A 9,707-nucleotide genomic window follows, 5' to 3' on the forward strand; every position below is an offset into this window, starting at 1 on the left:
ATTTAGCAATATTCGAAACAGCTGTATGGTCAGTCAAAAATTCAATTAATTAAAATAATATAAAATGACATTTTGTTGTTGTAGTTCACTACTGTTCAAAAAACCTCTTTATTAAACATAATTTTTTTCAAATTTACCCTGTTCGACATTTTGGTAAATACTAACATTCGCTGCCATACCGACATAATTTAGTATTTTCCTCAATTTACTATCAATATACTCGAACTCGCACACGACCTTAGATAACATTTGCAAATTCAAATTTTTTTTCGTTCTCTGTCGTACCACAGAACGGCGCTTTCGATAAGTTTTGAAGTTAAGCATACTTTTAGGCAGCCATAAGAGTAAATATTGAAAAATGGTGCCACTAATTGGCGTTTAAAAACACACCAATTATATGTCTTCATACGTTTTACGGCTTCGTGGCTTTTTCTCAATCAACTAAGTCCCCCGAAGCCTGAATAAATTGCAACCACTACAAGACAATGCCCTATGGTGCATTTGAGTTAAAGGCATTGAAAGGAATTTTTGTATAGACCCGCATTTTAATTTAAAATTGATGACTTGAATAACAGCACGGATACATTTTAAAGAAGTGGTCTCCAGACAATACAGTTGGCAGTTATGCGCGTAATACTAAATTGCTAATCGCTGTTGGAGTCAATTCCTCCCATCTCCCACTTGTAAAGCAAACTCTACATAAAGGGGCTACTACAAAGCATAACCATGTGGTTCCAAACAATAATAATTTCTTGATTCAAGTAAATCAGCAAACAAGTCGTTGCACAACATATTAAATATTGAAAAAAAAATCAAACTACATTTTAAGTTAACAACGATTTAAGTGGACGATTTACTTCACTTATCCATTTCACTTTCGGGATATTTTTGTTTTATTGAAGTGAGTGTAACATTAACAAGAGCCTTCTGTTAATTGCACGAACTGCAGTATCGCAATAGAAGAATTTGCATTACAGCAGATGCAAAGCATATATATTATTTATTTATGAATTTATCAAATTAAGTGCTTTCGAAGATAAAGTTTTCCAAAAACTATCACACAATAAGTGTAGCTATAAATAAGCATATGTACATATTACAGAAGAGTACATCTGTTGGCTAGGCATCTTTAATGGTACTCGTATATAACACGTAGTATGGTATATTGCACCGATAACATTGTCAGGCAGAAATACAGCTTTAGTCTGAAATTCGTTAGTGCACGATTACAACAAGAACAATCACGTTCAGATATATTAAATTCTCTACTGTTAAGTTTAAAAAGACCACATCTACATTTAAAAAGTAGGCTCGATATGTGCTGAGTGTTTTCGTAATAAAAATTATGCATAATGTCATATTGCAGCTGTGGGTACATGTCATGAGAAGCCGACCTAGCATTCTCGATAAAGAAATAGTGTTCATCTCGTTTGTATAAAGTTATAATAATAATGGTTATGGATATTGAAAGACCCCGTTTTAAACACATATTTTCCTAATCTTTGACCCAATAAATGCCTTTGTCAATTGTAAGTTCAGCTAGTATTCGAGGAGAGGAGATTAATAAGTTTTTTTACATAGGCGAAATGTGTTTGCACTGTGTCTACAAACTGCATTGTCTAATCCATTTCTAAGTGGAGCATATAGTTTGGGGTGTTAGTGGGTAGAAATAGTCTCTTTTTTTATAAAAAATCTAAAAATCTAAAGAGTTTTTCCACTTGATCATGGTGTTTGTAACCCCAAACTTGGGCACCGTAGAATACAATTGAACGTGATACCGTGTATATAATTTTTTAATTTATTTAAGAAAGTTATTTAAGGATTAGACAAGTAGACAATTAGACTAATATATTATTTGTAACTCTGAAATATATTAGTATAGTTATATGTCGAATACAGATCCAGCTAATCATACGTCCCAAGGTGAGCACTCATTAGCAGCTGGGTTAGTAGAAAGTTCCTTGCGGCTTTCAGATCAAATGTCTGCCATTTATTATGCATGACCGGTTGAGAAGGATCCAACATGTTGCTACCATAGTAAGTTACTACCATAGCGCAAAACCAAAGATTTCTTCGTGACCGGCAGTTCATGAAGCGTAAGTTACATTCTCATAGCTCTTGCATATTATACCGTATTTTTTTATTATATTGTATAGAGACATACGTATTCTCATATATATCATATTAATGTGAATATGCTTGTTGATATAACTAATAAGCTGTTATAACTAAATTACGCTGTTGCACATACAGAAGCATCAAATACGGTTCCCAGGTGCAAAATGTGGTGAGAGATAATTTGTATTTCAGGATTAACTGAATTTGACTATGCATTTAAACTTAAGGTGTTGTAGAAAAACTACTTTTAAGTTTGTCTTGAGAATCGTTGAATAAAATAAATATATTAGCTAAGCTTTGTGCTTTTTCTTAAATTAAAATTAATCGTGCGCATCACATAAATCCTGCCGGTTTTTCATAACTGATAGTTTCACGAGACTTCTAGAAAAAGTAGAAGCCATTTTGCTTGTAAAATTTCTTTATAATTTTTTGATAAATGCGAGTTTGTTTTCACTAAAATGTAGAAACTAATATTAAGTGCAGACTTTGTTCAACATTATGGTCTTACAGTAGATGTTAAACGCAAATACCTTATCGACCTTCTCATCGAATCGAAGGTGTTGTGCACAACTACTTTTCATTAAAATTAACCATTTCCATGGGTAGCTGCCGATTTCAACATCTTACAATAATATTAAGCGTAATCCGGTCGCTGTCTTGCATAACAATGTCATAACAGAGTGGTCGGTTATAGCTCCAGATAGTGAAACGTTAATTTGAATACATGCAGATTAGGGTGTATGTGTATCATCACATGGTTGAATAATATAATGAGACGTGATGATCATATGGTCTCATGCGCATGGACGGTCTTAATACGCACACTTCCTCCGATCAATATCCAATATGACATAAGCAACATTTGATTTATTTGAATTCAAGTTTATAACTTTTAGATTCCGAAATGCTGCACAATCTCGATTGGAGTGAACAGAAGATGCTGATATGGGTTTCATCACCACAGACGCAAGTACTTTAGTACACCCAACTACAGATGAAAATTAGTAATCCTCCAAGTTTTTTGCACCGAATTTCAGCATATACCATGTATCATTCGGTTTTTAAATCGATTAATTGAGACAAAGAAATGATACATGTTATATGTAGCAAAGTCACCTGAAATGAATAGGGCAGATTAAGGGAGCCAACAAAATATGAGAAAAAAATAATATAGTAAAACTCCCTTTACTTACTGAAGAAATTCGAGCCTACGAGCAGATTAATTTTATTTAGCTGATTTTTCTAATTTGATGGCATGTGATATGTCGACTCAAAGAGCACAACCCTGGGATCCTCAAGGAGATCGGTAGTAAGTCCTTCTCATAAAATCGTCGACATTATAGAACCATCATTCATGAGTCATCAAATGGTATTAGCTACTGTTTAATTGTTGAGTAAATTCATGGCTGTCTAGAGTGTAAAATAATAATATACTATGTAATATAATAATAATTTATGTGTACCTATAGCCCTGTCTACTAATCGCAGAATGGTACACTAAAAGATTTTTATTCAATTTAGTGTATTTAAGACTTGTTAAATATTAATACAATTTTTTATTAAAAAAATAAATATTTTAAATTAAATCGAACTTTCACAAGATTGTGGGGATAGCAGAATAACTCGATTAGACTGGATAAATTCATACAAACTTAAGGAACTTTTTTTGTTTGTATCATTTTGATAGACTTAGTCATTCGGAAATTAGACTAGATGGTACCGATAAATCAGTCTTAGAATTAATATATTAAATGACTGAGTGTCATCGACAGGCCAAACTGCATGATTTAAAGGTGAAGTTCTGCCGGTTTTAAATTGAAGTACTACCAATCGACCACACCTCGAAATGAAGAGGAATTATCTATGTGCTACTGAACTGAGAAGAGAATCTAAAAATTATATAAATATTTAACTTATTATTATTTGATGATCCCTTTGTGATGTCTGCCCTGGAGTTTCGAACTGGATTGCCTTTCTTTCGCTTGGTTTATCCTATCTATACCACTTTTTGAAGCGGAATTAATAGAGTCTCATTAATCCTTCGTAATGTGTGTTAAGTGACTTATGTTCTTTAGGCATTTGTTGTTGTTGCTGTTTCGAATTTGTTGTCAAAAAATAAGCATAGAAAAATATACTATTTTGTTATATGTTGTTGGATATTTTGTATTCTATGGAACTCTTTTTTAAATTAATGCAATCGTCCCTTGTGGTTGCTTCGTATATTTCGTATGTTTTCCAAATATGGTGGAGATTTTATTTATTGTTTTCAAAACTGTACCTCGTGTAATTTTTTGTTGTTTTGTTTACGCACATTTTTGGTTCTGTATTTAAAAAAAATATAAAATGGTCAGTAAAATCTGTTATTTGTTATACCTGAATGAAAACACAATAATCATATTTTTGTTCTCAGTTCATATTTATAGACTTTTAAATAATAAAAAAGTGTAGTGTGTCGTTAAAATTGTTTTCAAAAATAGTTATTGATAACTTCACCAGATGGCCAATTTCTGTTTTTCTAACCGATATTACTGCAAGCACAGTGGCAATAATGTTGCTCGAAACTTGAGTAGCATACTACAGCCAATCTTCTGAAATGTTAACCGAAGATAGTCGACAATTCGATTGGACGAATAAAATTTAAAGATCGTCTAGCGGCAGGCGGTAGGTTGGTTCGGTTACCACTTAGTTATGTTTGCGAATATTATATATGATGCATAAAAATTTACTCACACAGATTATTTTGTCACATCGTTTCACTCAGCCACTGAGGAGGGAAAGGTGTGGCGTACGACTACTTAAGGCGTAAAAAACTAAGTGCAGTCTCATCTTTGACGTCTCTAATTTGGAATTGTGTATTAATGTTACATTCATCAACCTTGTAGAAAAGCTTCGAAATTGTGATCATCCCCCAAACACAACTTTATAGCTTATACATCCCAGGTTGTTCAATACGTCACTTTTTGACATAACTACCTCAAGAACGCAGTGCGTAGATATAATCTACTTAACATACTTTATTCTCCCAATTTGTTTCTTATTTCTTAAAAAAATTCTTGCACATTCTTAATTGTATTAACTACAAACGAAAGTTCAATGGTACCCACTGCACTAACTGGTTTCTTACCCCCGCGTAAAAAGAGTTAGAATGTTTCCGATGAAGGCATGCCTGCCGTAAGAGGCGACTAAAATTCAATAGGCACCACCCAATACTGGGTGAAATATAAATGGTAGTGAGTGAGTTTCACTTGCGGTACCAGACCAGAGGTGTAAATCAGTTAGACACCATAGCTTTGGTTGCCCTAAGTTTTGATGGTGGTCCCTTTAATGGAAGTATCGTGGTGGATGTAGTTAAAATCAAAAGTTGCGCAGACAATGACTATTCATTCTTTTCGTTCGATGTGGATTTGCATTTTACACCCGTGTGCTGGACTTCGCTCCTACCCAAGTGGGAAACAAAACGTAAAGCTTCAACAGACAATCAGCTATCAGCAGTAAGATGTGTAGTATGTAGAGAAAAGCGACAGGCGATGCACCATTAGTGCCGGTAATCAATATAATTTGTGTAATTTAGTGTTTTTAATAATAAATCCTTTAAGTTTAAACTACAATCCCAAGCGTTTAATTTAACATATTTCTACAAGTGCATTATTCTCTCATTAGTATTCACATACTAAACTCATTATCTTTCCATCCTCCATTACTGGAATGATATTTCAGCCGGAAGTCTTCTAAAGCTCGATGTTTGCGGTCTTCTCAAACTAATTTCAAGGAAGTAGTTTTAATGGATTCAATTCTTAAGCTGTGACGTTCGATGTTTTTCACCTGTAATAAAAAGCCAACTAAAAAATTTAGTTTGTTTCTCACTTGTTGGCTTTCGCAATGCCTATAAGGTTTATGTACTGAATAAAAATTGGTTAACATAGCTCATTACTTCTTTTTTTATCAAAGACATGTCCTTAATTAGTTAACAAGAGGAAATTGTTAGATATGATTGCGTGTATCAATCTAAAAAAATATCAGTTTATCGTATTGGTTTTTGGAGGCTTCATATGGTACAAAATTTGGCATTAAAATATACCGGTTTTTCTCATTTTTTATTTATTATAATGAAATCATCTTTTGATTGTCATTCAGACTAGAACTACGCTTCGAAACGTAAGCGTATTTACATTCGAATCAAAAATCTTGCCAAAGTCCAGCGACAGCACCGTTCAATTAAAGTGAAATCTACGACTATCCCCTTTCAGTTAACAGTGAATATTTTTAATGATTATTTAAAACTTTGCTACATACAATTATATAAATTTACCTTAAAAAAATTTATGTACTTATGTGAAAAAATTAAATTGTTAACATAAGTGCAATCTTTCTCTTGAAATACTCTTAAAATAGTAATTGGCGTTCTTCAGCATCAATTACGTTGCCTCTGCATTTCATTTCCGTTTCTATCATCCTGAAAAGATACTCCATGTAAATGAAATTTTTTCTGGTGCAAGTATCAACGTCTGCTGGTTTGCTTCAAGTGAATTGACAATGTACAACAAAGTAATATTTTTCATGAAATGCGACTTCTCATTCTCGTAGATAATGAATTAAGGATGCATAATGTTGTTAACTTAATCGAGGAAAAATAATGACGTATTAAATTTGTATAATTTATTTTTTTATAATATCGCAGCAATTTGTAATTATTACCTAAGACTTTTACTTTAAAAACAGAAAATACATAATATAAAATTGTCCAGCATATATACCAATAACTCCTATCGAGTAAATACTCGTACTCGCCTCAAAAAATTTACAATAATTGAATAAATACATAACTTCATTTAGAAAAAGTTTTTCTTTTAATGCCTGGAAAAAATCTTTGTCCAACAGATAATTGAAGACCCCGCAGTTTGCTTCCAGCTCTAGATAAAATTGCAGAAAAAGTATTGGTGGTAAAGCTCATTACAACAGAAAAATTTGGTTTCCAGAAAAATATTTTGCAACATATCTTCAGCAAACAAAAGTCTCTTTAAGTATAAAACAGCTGTTAGTGAGGTAGAATCTATTGGAATGGGTTTCTTTGATACTGTTAAGGTGTTTAACAAACAAAGGCTGTGTGAGCCGGTACGTTATCCTGGTGTAAAATCCATGAGTTTTCCTTCCATAATTCTGGCCTCGTTTTGCGAATGGCCTCACGCAAACGACGCATAACGGCCAAATAATACTCCTTACTAACCGTTTGACCATTTGACAGTCCGGAAGGAATTCATAGTGCACTACACCACGAATATCGAAGAAAACAGTCAGCATAACCTTGATTTTGGAGCGACTTTGGCGTTCTCTTTTCGGTTTCGGCTCACCTTCGAGCACCATTCGGTCGATTGTTGTTTGGTGGTCAAATTGGCATGTCAAATTCATAGACCCATAGACTCATCACCAGTTATGATGCGTTCGATGAAAGTGGGGTCACTATCTGCGTAGGAAATCATAAAAATTCTCGTTTTTTTTTTTATCACAAGGTATGTCGAAACTTTTGTTTGCAAAATTGGACTTCAAGTTATGGAAGTTTGTTTTTTATCTTTCTTAAATGTTTAATAGAAGTGTAGGCAGAAAAACTTAAGCGAATTGAACAACAAGTACAATAATAATGACTTTTAATTAATTTATTAAAAAATATGTAATCTGTTCGTTAGTCTATTTTAACCCATTAATGCAAAAATTTGGGAACAGTAATTTTTAACTGCTAAAGCGTAATTGCATGTGAAGATTAGTTACCAAAAAAAATTGATTTAATGGTCCACACATCCCATACTTTAGTCATACTTTACCCACAGTTTTGACAAATAATCAAAATTTGCTTCTCTCTATCATATTTATATCACATAAAAACTAATAGCAAGTAAAAGTAAAACGAATTGTCAAACTTTACTATATGTAATGTTTCTCTTAAAAGTTAATTTTTTGGTAACGACTTGAGAATTCGCTTACCGAGCGGGTGTTTAGTCACCCATTCCGATAACAGAGTACAAGTGGTTTTCAGATCATAAAAGCTTATGTCGGTTGTCTTCTTAAATATTTCATCACAGATTTATCTGCAGATAAATGTTGCTTCCAATTGACAAGAAAGAAGGTCCTGACTTGAACATTTTATTAGTATAACTTGAAGATAGACTGTTGTTGCCAAAGGGGACATATTTATTTATATCTAAAAATCTATTTGGTTTCACTGCATTACTAACTTCCGGGACATTAAGATTATTATATGCACACCAATAAATGTGCTCTGTGGGTAATTGGCAATAACCAAGTAAGAGAGAAATTCCCTTCTCGGTAGTTGAGCTTAGTATCAATAAAGAAAATTAAAATTGACCAAGAAAGAATTGTTATTTAAAATAACTGTTCGCGACAGTTAAACCTAGTATCTGCAATAAAACTTAAAATTAATCAATAACATACGTTATTTAAAAAATATTTGATGAAATTAGCAAAATACGAAATATTGTTATCGAGTTTCATAGTTTTCCAGTTTCAGTTAGGTTGCGATAGCAGAGCAGAAGGCTTTCAATGTATCATTCAGAACTGGAGTAATTAAAAACAGTTCATTTAAAGTTAAGGATAAACTTATGGAATAAGCACACTGAAAAAGTTCAACTTGCAACTTGAAGTGGTGATTAAGCAGAGTTCCTTTTACTTTGGTTCGTTTTAGAAGAAAAAGAACATTAGAAGAAAAAGTACTTCAAAATGGAAAAAATCAATTTAGAGAAAGTCGTTTTCAAGGACTGAAACTTGAATGTGGCGTTTAAGTCCTTAAGTTTTGTTTCATTTTCGCAGTTAAATTAAGTTTGGGATTAATTGAGACCTAGTCTTCTATTGCAAATATGATTTATTAAAGGAGGTGTCCCATTTTACTGACAAAAAATTTCTTGTCAGTCTCATATACGGTATTTTGCTGACTTTATTTTTTAATTCGGTTGCAGTTTTCATAGCACTAAATTACATATCCTTGGAGCAGAATTACAAAATTACAGAAGAAATTTCCACATAGAGTTAATCAATAAATCAGAGTAGTCAAACATCTATATCGAAAAGATTAGGAGATTTTTAGATACAGCTGAAGTGAAAGAACTTATTCGTTAATAAGAATAGGGCAGGATATAATAGTTTATGAATGGATTCTGTGTCACGAACAGAAAATATTCACTAAATACTAATAATAATATTAGATTAATTTATTTAAAAAATATTGTTTTTAGAATAATATAAAATATTCAATGAAATGACATGCATAAATTTTGTTATTAAATAAAAAAAATTGGAAAAGGTTACTCATGACCTAATTTATGCTTATGTTTATTTTTGAGCCCATATTATGTGAATATTTTGAGCCTTCACAATACTGATTATAACAATCAGGTGTCATCATACAATAATACAATTATTTGATTTTAAATTGCAAAAATCAACAAAGTTATATAAACATATAAACATTATTATGAAAGGAGAAGTTAATGAATCAATTGGCGTTGGTTTCGACTATGAAATGAATTCAGGGCTATCGTGTGGTTCGTTGACTCCATAACATCTACCTTAGACTTTTTGCG

This window comes from Teleopsis dalmanni, chromosome 1 (genome assembly GCF_002237135.1).
Source record: "Teleopsis dalmanni isolate 2A chromosome 1, ASM223713v2, whole genome shotgun sequence".
NCBI lineage: Eukaryota > Metazoa > Arthropoda > Insecta > Diptera > Diopsidae > Teleopsis > Teleopsis dalmanni.